This window comes from Lygodium microphyllum, chromosome 24 (assembly GCF_053477565.2).
Source record: "Lygodium microphyllum isolate KBCC chromosome 24, Lygodium_microphyllum_v1.1.10, whole genome shotgun sequence".
In the NCBI taxonomy this organism is placed as follows: Eukaryota; Viridiplantae; Streptophyta; class Polypodiopsida; order Schizaeales; family Lygodiaceae; genus Lygodium; species Lygodium microphyllum.
In genome coordinates, this window is record NC_141158.1 from 33,303,375 (window position 1) to 33,316,288 (window position 12,914).

The window sequence follows — 12,914 nt, forward strand, 5'->3', positions numbered from 1 at the left end:
AGAAATAACATATCCAGGCACATAAGCGCATACAAAATAATAATAAATAATCGATGTCTCAATAGACATAACAAAATATAGGCGTGGCGCCTATCAAAATATAGTCCAAAGATCAAAAACCCGCTAGACTCCAATGCTTTCCTCCGCCACTGCTGCTATCTCTACACATCAACTGAAGCATTCACAATCGTTAGTAAAATAACACAATTAAACCGACAAAAGTGAATACCTAGCAGTCTTCAGCTACATAAATAAATCAACTGGTTAGAAATAAATCCTAACCTTAATTTATTACGAGTGCGCACTCTAAACTCATAAACGTTTATTAATTTAATATGCATTTTGCGGAATCACCCGCTATGGAATCACCCATGTACACACTAAATTAATGAAACGCCCGAAAAGGACAGGCGTCCCCATCAACTTCTCGCACAAAGAATCCTCTTTGTGTATGAGCCCCGGTCATCTAAGTTTACGGAATCCACTGTAAAACCTCAGGAATCCACCGTGGAATATGCCTCCGGAATCCACCGTGGAATATGCCTCCTGGCATCATACCCCCGGGGTGGGATAGTAATTGACCTCAATTGCTATTAGCTCAATGTGGAGCTAACAGAGTGGGGAAAGCATTAAGTCTCTAGCGTGCATCCATTGTGCTTCCTCTACAGGATGGTTCTTAAATTTCACTAGATATCTAGAATACCTTCGGCCAGTTCTAGTGGTCATGTAGTCAGTGTCTATGATGGCTTCGGGTTCAAGTATTTCAGTCTCTTCTTCTAGTAAAGGTGGGTTTTCATAGACAGGGTGGATAGATAATTGGCCTTTAAATGGTCTCAATAAACTAATATGAAATGTATTATGAATTTTCCAATGAGATGGCAATTCTAACTTGAATGCATTGTCATTAATCTTATGAATGATTCTAAATGGTCCGTAGAATCTAGGAGCTAATTTGACAACTGGATGTCTATCTACACTTTGCAGTCTACGCTTTTCTATTCTAAGCCAAACATAATCATCAACTTTGAAATTCATGGCTTGTCTTTTCTTGTTGGCTTGTTTGGTATATGATTGTTGGGCTTTAGCAATCATATCCTTTACTTCATCAAAAATAGTGTTATGCATAACAGCAATATCATCAGCAGTCTGTATTCTATTAGACAAAGATGCAACAGGGGTAGATAATCTACATCCATAAATAATTTCAAAAGGTGCTTTCTTTGTAGATGTGTGCGGTGTATTGTTATATGCAAACTGTAATAAATGTAAATGAGTATCCCATGTCGAAGGTTTAGAAATAGTATATGCACGTAAAAGATCTAAAATAGTGCTATTTGTGGCTTCTCTTTGTCCATTTGTTTCTGGATGAAATGCAGATGAGAAATCAATCTTTGTGCCTAGATTTGCAAACAGTGTAATCCAAAAATTATTACAAAATCTAGAATCTCTATCTGAAATAATCACTTTCGGCAATCCATGGTTAGTAAAAATAGTTTTCAAAAATAACTGTGCTGCTTGTGATGCTGTTAAAGTTTTCTTACATGCAATGAAATATGCTTGCTTACTAAATCTATCTACAATTGTCCAAATCATGTCATGGTTAGATTTAGTATTTGGTAAACCAGTAATGAAATCCATAGATATATGTTCCCAAGGTTTAGATGGAATAGACAAAGGCATTAATAATCCATACTGTTTACCATGATGTCTCTTTATTATTTGACAAATCAAACATTCAGAAACAAAATTAGATACATCTGCATCCATATGCGGCCAATAAAAATCTTCAGTTAACATGCGTAATGTAGAAATGATACCTCTATGACCTTGATATGGGGGACAATGAATTTCATTCAAAACAAAAGATCGGAATGGAATAGTAACACACTTGATTTTATCTTTTTCGGGATAAGTTTCCTCATGGAAATAGTCATCAAACTGGCTAATGAATGATAAAACAGTCTTTCCTTCTCTTATGCCATTGAAAGTGCGAAACTTGAAACTTCGTTTACTTATCTTGGATTCCTTGCGAATGGTTTGTGCTTCAAGAGTGGCGTCGATGGTACGGCGAATCAAATCTTCAGCTTGAGGTTCTTCTTTGTCAGTGGACGCTCCTTGTAGCTTTGTCAATTGCGCTTGCAAGGCTTGCCTAGCTCTTCGCTCTTCTTCCAATTGCAGCATGATTAGATCCAGCTTTTGTTCCACGGTAGGCTCGGGTAGATCGTCTTCAGCCATAGGATCATCCATATGTGGGGTAGACATCCTGTAAAACTCAACAAACCTTTCTCACTCAAAATTCAGTTAGCGGGATGAGCGTAGCTCAAATTTGGGGTTACAAGGCTATGTGTTTTTGGGTATTTTCTTCTTCAATTTTCAGAAATTTTGCAATATTTCTGTCTCCGTTTGCTGAAAGTACTTCAACGAACTTGTAGATAGGTAGCTGCGAACAACTTTTCAGTTCAGAGTTTTTGCATACGAACAAATCTTCTATGAGTTTTAAGCACTAGTCAGTTCTGATTTAGTCTGACTTGCAGAGTTGCAGACTTAACAGACTTGCAGAGTTATTGACTTGCTGGACTTAAGCCGACTTGCAGAACTTGCAGAACTTGATTACCGTCGACTTACGGAACTTGACTTCAGGAGTGCGAGACCCGGAGTTACTGAACTTGTCTGCCCAATGTGACTTGCAGAGGATTGTGTGACTTAGCTTAATGAATTAAGCTTAAGCTTAATAAGCTTAGTAACTAAAGATTATTAAGGGAGAAGAGTCGTCAGTAATCGGCGCAGATCGTGGAGTACAAAAATATATGTTTGATGACGTCGCGCGAATTTCGGACATCCTCAGAGAGCACGTCGACAAGTTTTGGGGGACTTCTTCAATTCCTTAAGCCTTTAAAGTTGAAGACTAAGCTTTTTGAAGCAATTAGATATGAACTTCTTACTGTATATCCACGACTTCATGAAGGAGATGTATGCGTGGTCCTCCGCCTGCAGAGCTTGGTCCTTCGCGATCTGACAGTGGAAACAGGGGTTCTTGATCCCCAGAAGTCTGCCTGTATCGACGGTTCGCGACGAGATTGACTGTAGAGGCTGTTTGTTCCTGGAGCTCCGCCTTCGCCCAAGATTGGTAGCGATTGGAAGCTCTTGATCTCTGCTCCACTCTGATACCACTGGTGCGCAGATCGGTCGCAGATAGCTCACGTGGTGAATCCCGGAAGGTCCCCAAGAACAAAGTACTCTACTTTTTAGCACAAAAACCCATGTAAAAGCAAGCACGACAAGAGGCAAGAGACAAATTGGGTTCAATCTCCCCCATGCCTTGTGTGAGCGCTTCACAAAGCATGTATTTTATGTATATTTCCAATCTTCATGCTCAATAATAGCCCAATTACAAAAATATGACAAGCTTTTAGCTTTTGAGTTTGCTTTCTACAAAAATAGTAAAATAAAGCTAATGGACGGTGCCCATAGTGTCTGGCACGCCCAATCTCAATGTCCAAATAGAAATAACATATCCAGGCGCATAAGCGCATACAAAATAATAATAAATAATCGATGTCTCAATAGACATAACAAAATATAGGCGTGGCGCCTATCAAAATATAGTCCAAAGGTCAAAAACCCGCTAGACTCCAATGCTTTCCTCCGCCACTGCTGCTATCTCTACACATCAACTGAAGCATTCACAATCGTTAGTAAAATAACACAATTAAACCGACAAAAGTGAATACCTAGCAGTCTTCAGCTACATAAATAAATCAACTGGTTAGAAATAAATCCTAACCTTAATTTATTACGAGTGCGCACTCTAAACTCATAAACGTTTATTAATTTAATATGCATTTTGCGGAATCACCCGCTATGGAATCACCCATGTACACACTAAATTAATGAAACGCCCGAAAAGGACAGGCGTCCCCATCAACTTCTCGCACAAAGAATCCTCTTTGTGTATGAGCCCCGGTCATCTAAGTTTACGGAATCCACCGTAAAACCTCAGGAATCCACCGTGGAATATGCCTCCTGGCATCAATCTCTTTAGTCAAATCCCAACATTCCTAAACTTCCTGCCATTACCAATAATGTATCCAAAGCAAAACCCATAGTTTGTTATAAATGTCATCAATCTGGACATCTAGCAGCCAATTGTCAATCCAAAAAGCCATCTTTTCATATCAATTATCTGGGAGCAATAGAAGATGAAGAACATGAAGGGATGCCGGATTTTACGGAAGATGATGATGACATTGGTACTACTTTTGATACTATGCCAGGTATGCCAACTCCCCATTCCTTATTAACAATGAAATGTTTTGTGCATGGTAAAGAAAAGACTATTTTACATGATGATGGGAGCACACATGACTTTATTTATGCAAAATTGGTCAAAGAATTGAATTTACATACTGTTTCTACACATTATCGCATCAAGGCTGTATTCCTAGGTACGAGATATAATGGAACACAAGAGGTGCATAATTTAGAAATTAAAATTGGTGATTATACTGAACGTAGAAATTTCTTAGTTGTACCTTTGCAGTCTAGTGACATTATCTTAGGAATGCCCTGGCGTCATCAATACAATCCTGATATAGATTATTCTACACATTCAATTAAAATTTATTTTCAAGGAAAACAAATCACACTACATGGTATGCACGCTTCCAATAATTTTCCATTGCTTACTTATATTCAGGCTAAATGTGCATTACGTAAAAGTAGCAAATCCTATTTAATATGGGTGAATGAAATTCAAGCTAAAGAAAACCAGATGCATCCTAGGCATGCACAATTTCTTTCCCAATTCCAAGATTGTTTTGCTGCTGATTTACCACCTGGATTACCACCTGCATGTCCTAAAGATCATAAGATAGATTTAATTCCTGGAACACAACCACCATGTAAAGCACCATATAGACATAACCAAATTGAACAGAAAGAAATTCAAAACCAAATAGACGAATTGCTTAACAGAGGATTAATTAGACCTAGTAGTTCTCCATTTGGTGCACCTATCTTATTAGTGAAAAAGACAAAATAATACCTATCACATGTGCATTGATTATCGTGCCCTAAATAAAATTACTGTTAAGAATAGATACCCGATTCCTAGGGTAGATGATCTTATGGATAAGCTACAAGGATCTGCCATATTCAGTAAGATAGATCTTAAATCTGAATATCATCAAGTAAGATTGGACAAATCTGATATATTCAAAACTACATTTAGAACACAATTTGGACACTATGAATTTCTGGTTATGCCTTTCGGTTTAACTAATGCACCAGCCACATTTAGTCGTATGATGAATTTCATATTTTTGAAACATCAGCATTGTGTCATTGTTTTCTTTGATGACATATTAGTTTTCAGTAAAAATGAGAATGAGCATTATGAACATTTGTCTTTAGTTTTTAAGTTACTAAAAGACAATCAATTATATGCTAATCCAGAAAAGAGTAAATTCTTCCAAACAGAAATTGAATATCTAGGATATATTATTTCATCAGAAGGTATTAAAGTCGACCCTAAAAAGATAGAAGCAATTTTAAATTGGGCGATACCCAAAAATGTACATGAATTACGTTCTTTTCTAGGTCTTGCTAGCTTTTACAGAAAATTTGTGAGGAAATTCTCATTACTTGCATTACCTTTGACAAAACTTTTAAAAAAGGGTATCGTGTATAATTGGTCTGACAATCAACAAAAGCTCTTTGATTTGCTGAAACATGCTTTAACTCATGCTCCTGTATTACAACTACGTGACTTCAATAGACCATTCTTTTTAGTAGTTACTGACGCTAGTGGATCTGGAATAGGAGCAGTCCTTATGCAAGATTCTCATCCCATAGCTTACTCTAGCTGCAAACTCAAACCATTTGAACTTAAATATTTTACCTATGACAAGGAATTGTTAGCCGTAATACAAGCCTTACGTCAATGGAAACATTATTTAATAGGATCTGAATTCATAATCAAAACTGACCAACAAAGCATTAGACATCTTCTTAGTCAATCGCAAATATCCGACCGACACATTAAATGGGTTGCTTTTATTCAAAGTTTTCATCCCCTTATACAATATCAACCTGGAAAAGAGAATGTTGTTGTTGATGCTTTGAGTAGAAGACCGACAATTCAAAATATTTCTGTGATATCATTTGATTCCCTTATTCCTATGAAAGATACTTATCACCAAGATCCTACTTTTCAAGCTGATTGGAATAAACTAGTTGCAAATAATTGGATTCCTATTGATTCATTGTCTTACACTAATGGATTTATGTTTTATGAAAAAAGATTATGTGTGACTGTTCCATTTCGCTCATTTGTTTTGGATGAAATTCATTGTCCCCCATATCAAGGTCATAGAGGAATTATATCTACTTTGCGTTATTTGATTGACGATTTTTATTGGCCACACATGGAGACTGATGTATCTAACTTTGTATCTGAATGCTTAATTTGTCGATGAGTAAAAAGACACCATGGTAAACAATATGGTTTACTAATGCCATTATCCATTCCATCACGACCATGGGAACAGATTTTAATGGATTTTATCACTGGTCTACCTAACACTAAAGCTAATCACGATATGATTTGGAATATTGTAGACAGGTTTAGCAAACAAGCATATTTTATTCCATGCAAGAAAACCTTAACTGCATCTCAAGCTGCTCAATTGTTTTTGAAAACTGTTTTCATTAACCATGGTTTACCAAAAGTCATTATTTTTTATTGTGATTCTAGATTCTGCAATAATTTTCAGATTACTTTGTTTGCTAACTTAGGAACAAAGATTGATTTTTCATCTGCATTTCATCCTGAAACAAATGGTCAAACAGAAGCTACTAACAGTACTATTTTAGATCTTTCGTGTGCTTACACAATTTCAAAACCACACACATGGGATATATATCTATATTTACTTCAGTTTGCATATAATAACACACCACATACAGCTACAAAAAAAGCACCATTTGAAATTATTTATGGATATCGATTGTCTACATCTGTTACATCGTTATCAAACAAAATTCGAACTGCTGATGATTTTGCTAATATGCATACTACTATTTTTGATGAAGTTAAAGATATGATTGCCAAATCCCAGGAATCATACACAAAACAAGCAAACAAGAAAAGACAGGCTATGAATTTTAAAGTTGATGATTATGTTTGGTTACGAATTGAAAAATGCAGATTACAAAGTGTAGATAAACACCCCGTTGTCAAATTAGCACCTAGATTTTATGGCCCATTCAAGATCATACACAAAATCAATGATAACGCATTTAAACTAGAATTACCACAACATTGGAAAATCCACAGCACCTTCCATATCACTTTATTACGACCTTTTAGAGGACAATTACCTATACACCCTGTCTATGAAAACCCTCCTTTGCTAGACGACGAAACTGAAATCATTGAGCCTGAAACTATTATGGATACTGACTTTATGACCACTAGAACTGGCCATAGATATTCTAGATATTTGGTCAAGTTTAAAAATCATCCTGTTGAAGAGGCCCAATGGATGCACGCTAGAGACCTAAGTGTTTTTCCCACACTGTTAGCTCCACATTGAGCTAATAGCAATTGAGGACAATTGCTATCCCACCCCGGGGATATGATGCCAGGAGGCATATTCTACAATGGATTCCGTGAGGTTTTGCGGTGGATTCCGTAAAATTTTATTACCAGGACTCATACACAAGGTGGATTCTTTGTGCAAAAACTTGATGGGGACGCCTATCCTTTTCGGACGTTTTGTTAATTTAATGTGTAAGTGGGTGATTCCATAGCGGGTGATTCCACAAAATACATATTTAAATTAATAAACATTTATGAGTTTAGAGTGCGCACTCATAATAAATTAAGGTTATGATTGAGTTCTAACCAATTTATTTTTGTAGCTGAAGACTGCTAGGTATTCACTTTTGTCGGCTTAATTGTATTATTTTTCTAACAATTGTGAATGCTTTAGTTGATGTGTAGAGCAAGCAACGGTGGCAGTGGGAAGCATTGGAGGATAGCGTGTATTCAAATTATCATCGATTTTTGATAGGCGTGTATCTTAGGCATGGCGTCCATATTTTGACGCACTTATTTATTAAAGCACTTGATATTTATTTATTATTTTTGTATGAGCATGGGTGCACGATTTAAATATTTGTATTGGACATTGTATTTGGGTACCGCTTGACTCCTTGGGTGCCCAATAGCTTTAATTCTTTAGTAGCACAAAAGCAAACACAAAAGCTAAAGCGTGCTAATTGTAAATTGGGCTATTATTTGAGCTTGAAGATGAATAATATATAAAATACATGCTTTGTGGAGTGCTCACACAAGGCATGGGGGGAGATTGCACCCAATTAGTCTCTTGCTTCATATCGTGTAAGCTTTCTTCATTGTTTTTTGTGCAAAAAGTAGAGTTCTTTTGTTCTTAGGGACCTTCTGACACTCACTACGCGCACATATGGCGTCCGATCTGTGCACCAGTGGGTGGGCCTATAGATGGTCCTGGTGAGGATGATGCTAGCTGGTGGTGCTTGGCAAGAGGTGACGATGATGCGTTCATTGGTGGTGGCTAGGGGCTCCAAGTGAGTGGCGTGCAAGAGCAACAAGGAGGGCTAATGATGGTGGTTGGCAGATAGGGAGGGAAAATAAGAGAAGAAGGAGGAGGAGAGGGAGGAGATAGAGAGGGAGAAGGGGAGGAGGAGATGGAGGAAGGAGGAGGAAAAAGGAGGAAAGGAGTAGGAGATGGTGGAGGTGAGAGATGGGGAGGGGGAGGGTAGGAGAATTTAGGGAGAGTGAGGGGTGCGAGGAGAGAAAGATAGAGAGGGAGGTTATAGGGAGAGAGAGAGGGGGGAGCGGAGAGAAAGAAAGAAAGCAAGAAAGAGAAGGAAAGAAGAGGAGAGAGAAAGAGAGAAGGAAGAGTGTGGGGGGATGGGAGGTGGTCATGGGCAGGGAGAGGGGAGGGTTTCTTATGTTCTTTTTTTTGAATGAAGTGGGTTTGTTTTTTAAAAATTGTAAGCTGAAAAATTTTAAATGTGTTAAACTATTAAATTAAGAAAGATAAGGTCGCCCCCTCGCCCCCCACATCATGTGTACAAGTGTTGGGTGGGCTAAAAAAATTTGCACGAATGGGAGCTGAATTATGTATAGGAGCATGTGTAGGCATATGTAATGCTTCCAACACGACAGTGTGCGTCAAGGGGCGAAAAACTAGCATTCATGCAAGCACATGGGGGTCTGCCACATCACCTAACAAACAATTTCACAAAATTCATTGATCAGATTAAGGTGCAAAAAAAAGAAAAATGGGCATGATTAAAGGGGGAATAGGGTGGGCAACTTCAATGACACGTTTGGGGTTTAAAAAGGGCATTCACATGGGAAATTATTAAAAATGCTTACGAAAACACAATTAGAAATTTAATAATAAAAAGTTAGTTTGTCGAAATGGAGTACTGTGAAGAGAAAAACGTTCAGTTTGATGAGTTGCATAGGAATATCAAGTCAAAACACAATTTTTGATAAGAATAGAGCATGTTCACATGGAAAATGGCAAAAACGCAAAAGAAATAAACCCTCCCCGCACAAAAAAGAACATCAACTAAACAATGTATGAGAATGATGTGTAGTAAAAAGGAAAAATGTGCGATTAGATGGGATAGTCAAGGTTGTAAGGTCAAAGCTCCGTTCTAAGGTGTAAAAAGTATGTTCACATGAAACCATGTATGATAATGAATGAATCATAACTCAGAACATAAGGTTGTAAACATAAAAAGTGGCAAAGTTGAAGGAACAATTAGGATTGTGATATCAGATTTGAGTTTTGATGAAGTTAGGTAGTATTCACATAAAAAACACACAAAATATAAAAATTATAAAATAAAAAAGAAAAAACCCTCAGGGATGGGGTCTGACATGATGGGTGGGTGAGAAAGGGACCTCAATAGAGCACGAAAAAGAAAGTTTATCGATTAAAGATATGAAATCAGCATTTTCATGATTGTATACAGATTAGACATGCAAGGATGTGTCCCCACTCTTAAGACTTAATAGAGCAGTCTTGTTGATGAGTAGGGGCCTAAACACTGACAAAATAACTAACCATTACATCCCGAGACTTATAACATGATATACACCATTAGAGAATGCAAAGAGTAGGGTTAAAACATTTGGTCCAAAATAATAGTTGGTTCTCGTAGACAAGCATTGTTCCATTATGCATCGGAGATGACTAGAGGAGATGACACAACTCACCACGTCACTCATTAACATGGCAAGGACCATGCAGGATCCAAGGAGATATTAGTGTAGATAAAGATTGCCAAGTTATCGTTGACAAAGCATTCAATACTAAATCTTACTAGTCACTTTGTTTGAGGATGATAGAGTAGTCACTCACCCTATGTGCTCATGCCACTCAAAAAAGATCGAAGAACCCTTTACCACATACCTGACTTAGAATTCAATAAGATCGAGAGACAGAAAGAAATTATGCTAGCATGTATAGTTGATGGTGCATCAATCTATCCCACCTTATTCGGCATAGGTGCCAAAGAAAAGGCCATGGAGCCTTGTAGTGCGGTGCATATAATAGAGTGATGTGGTGTGTTGAGGTTGTAGAGGCTTGTCCCATGTGTACAAAGGGAAATAAGAACATATGTGATTGCTAATTGTTGTATAATCCCTTAAACCTCACTTGTTAGTTTATTGAAGACAAGGTAGGTCACTCTTTGCCCCCCCTTTGTCTCAGGATCTATTGATTGATACATGAGGGCAACTTGATTCTTGAAACCCATTGATGTGATCCACATTGACATGTGTGCAAAGGTTGTATGCCTTATGTACAATTTATAGTGCAACAATGCATCCTATCTTGTGCCAATGCAAATGCGAAAAGATCCATCTTTCTTTTTGACTAACAAGACAGAGGATGCACAAGGGGAAGAACTCGGTTCAATGAAATGCATCTCCAGCAACTCCTTGACTTTCTTTGCAACCTCTTAATATTTACACTTGGAGAGTGTAAGATGGTTTTTTCCTTGTGGAGAGTGGTAGTTTATAGTTTTGTCAATGAGTTTCACATGCGTGGCTACTATTAGGCATTCAAAGTTAAGGGCCTTGGGCTAATGGGTCATCTACTCATGAGCCTGCAATAGTGAGATGCTCTCATCATGGCATCGTTCTTGAGAAGTATCATGTGGCTCATAAGGATGCGCAATGTGGCTTATAGTAATGATCAAGTGGCTGATGATATCGAGCACTCCATTGTTGATAATGATGTTTCTCCCCATGTACATACTCATATACATTTGCATGATGTCATCCATGTACATAATGCTGTCTAGATGGTTGTCCATGTATGTGACCAGAATGTAGTTCATAAGAACATATATAGTCATTAGATGCATGCTGCTCAAAATATTCACACTCATCATATGCATGTTGACCATAAGTAGGCGCATGCACTTGCCTTTGTACATCAAACCCATGCCAATGGTCATGGTAATAATGTCCGTGGTGAGAATGCCCATACATGCCTTGCTGACCAAAATGTCCATGGGTGCCATATTGCCCATGCATTACATGTGGGCCAAACTGATTATTAGGGCCTTGCTGGCCAAAATTTCCATGCTGCCCATGCAATACATGTAAACCAAACTGAACATTGGGTCCTTGCTGCCCAAAATTGCCATGTGCATGCTGCCATGTGCACCCTGTATACTATGCTACCCAAAATTTGCATTTTGCCCTTGCATATAGCTTCCACTACGGGGGAGCTGCTGTCCCAAGGATGGGCTAGAAGGGTTCGTCATGGGTGATGGGAGGATGGGTTCATCATGTCGCATAGAGGGCTCACCCAGCTCATAGGTGCTATAGGGAAGGCCAAGTGCCACCAAAACCTTGTGGGTTATGCCCGGTCTCCAAGGTAGGAGGGGAGTTGGCCTCACCGGGAGAGACATGCTCCTTGGGCTGAGTCGAGGAGGGTGCGATGGCAGGGATGAGGGCGCCCATGCACTCGATGAGTAAGTCCATCTTGGCTATCATCTCGGAATGACGCTGATCTTGGCGGATTTCCATCTCCCTATGGTGTTGTTCTAACTCTCGATGCCAGTTGGCATGACGGGTCTCATATTGGCATAGAGTATGGTTGAGCATAGAGAAGCGGTCCATCTCGGGGGCACCCTCTTCAAACATGACTTCACGATCCTCTTGGGTTGAGCTAGGATCATTCATTGAGGTACGGGAGTCCCTTATTTGGATTAGCATAGGAATACCTAGTTATACTGATAGGGTATATAAGCTGTTAAGAGACCCAATTAGGGCATCAGTTTCAATAATCAAGTCTCTCTTTTCTCCTTCCTCCTAGCTTTCATGGCTTCTTCTTCTTCTTCTTCCTCCCTTTTCTCTCTTTCTCTCTCTTCTCCCTATATTTCTCTCTCCTCTTCCTCTTCTCTTGCAGTCCTCTCTCTTCTCTCCCTTAGTTAGGACAGTTAGGTCTCTTTCATTACAACAGAGGCTTGCAAGGAGGCTATCTGGTTAGGTCGTTTGATTGCAGACCTTGGCATGACAGATGCTATGCCTACACTGCATTTGGATTCTATGAGTGCCATTGAGTTGGCCAAGAATCCGGTCTTCCATGAGAAGATGAAACATATTGAGGTGAGGTATCACTTCATTTGTGAGGTCGTTGAGGACAAGTATGTTGACCTTTTCAAGATTCCGACTGAGCAAAATCATGCAGACTTGCTCACGAAAAGCCTCACTACCAAGCGCTTTGCTTTCCTCAGGAGATTGATGGGCATTGGATGAGATGACATTTTTTTCCTCATCCTATTGTACATGTGTACATGTTGTACTATCTTTTCTTTTTTCTCTCTCACTGGGGAAG